Here is a 1583-nt window from a genome sequence, read left to right as displayed (position 1 = left end):
ATCATAAATTGGTTTTTCAATGGAAAGAAATGGCACCATTTCCGCTTCTTAAAGGGGCGTGATCAGTGACAAAATAATCGGTTCAGAACAGTGTAGAATCAGCAGAAGCAGGTTCCGTTGATAACAGGTTTATTTCTCCCATAGAAATACATTCACACCGGACCTCCCGTTTGCCTCCTAAATGGAATTGGCAGTTGCGTCACAATGAAACCAGAATTTACCCTCATATGAATCGTCTCGCTTTATAAACCGTCTCTGCCCCCATTGTTTGATCACTTGCTTGTGATCGCCCCTAGCTGAACTGCAACAGGAACTGCAGGTACAAAGGAGTTAATATTAATAATGAGTGGACCGGCTCCCCCTAAATGGGCTCTGGTAAAAGTCCTACCACATATCTGTGCCAACCATTCATTTAAACCAGCTGATTCTAATTAGCACAACTCTTAAGCTAGGTAGAGCAGCTAATTGATGAGACCACCTGTGCTAAGTGCACAGGTAGAACCAATACATGATCGGACTTTTATTCACTGAAGCTGGAGTTTCCGACCTCGAGGTACGGGTGGAGGAGGAGGCCACCAGGCAGGAGGAGGAAGGACAACCAGGAGAACAGGCTGCCGTCATGGAGGAAGGGCAAGGGGCATGGGAAGAGGAGGAAGCTGTCAGGGAGGAGGAGGAATCTGTCAGGGAGAAGGAGGAAGCTGTCAGGGAGGAGGAGGAAGCTGTCAGGGAGGAGGAGGAAGCTGTCAGGGAGGAGAAAGAAGCTGTCCGGGAGGAGGAGGAAGGTCGAGACAAAGGAGTAGAGGAGGATGGCCAAGTGACTTTGAAGGTAGGAATCACTGATGAGCATAACTGTGTGGTCTGACCAAAAGCTGTGAAACGTGCAAAAGCGTTGAGGATGCTGGCAACACATCACTGTTTCAAAAAATGTCTGTCACTCATGATGTGAAACATTTAAAAGTTCAATCTTGCCTTTAAACACATTCTGATTGGTTGCTGGACATTTACAGCCAAAACACATAGGTATTTGCAAAAAGTATGAGCTTTCATTTACAGCTCTAGTTCATTTTAGTCGCTCACCTATGTCGCTCACCTCAGAGCCATAGAAAGAGAGAGTTGTGACACACTTTGATGTCACCGCCACAAGATGAAAAGTTCCAAAAAAACCTGCGCTGAATGGCTGAATCACAGGAGGGTGGGATGTATTTCTGGATGTTGGAGAGTGTAATCAATGAGACTACTGACCAATAAATTGGTTGTTTGAAGTTCCAAAACTCCCAGGACACTGGCAGGTCTCTTATGGGAGTATTGCGACTCTGTTTTCTCTACTGCTCTGGCTCACCTATTTCTAGTAGAAAATAGATGGGCTTTGTCACTCAAGTAGCTTTTACTGCTTTTGGTCAGAATGCACAGTAAGGCATATTGCATTTTTTGTATTATTATTTATATATGTAATGTAATTGTTGCATTTTGCAAAGTAGCTTTAGTAATCCGAGAGGTCTTCCTCAGCAGCCTGATCTCAAAACATTGTCCTTAGTGTGAACTCATACAATTCCATCTTTATGCTTACCTCAATCCAGCAATCG

Source organism: Sardina pilchardus, chromosome 23 (assembly GCF_963854185.1).
Source record: "Sardina pilchardus chromosome 23, fSarPil1.1, whole genome shotgun sequence".
Lineage (NCBI taxonomy): Eukaryota > Metazoa > Chordata > Actinopteri > Clupeiformes > Clupeidae > Sardina > Sardina pilchardus.
Note: the sequence above shows the minus strand (reverse complement) of the source record.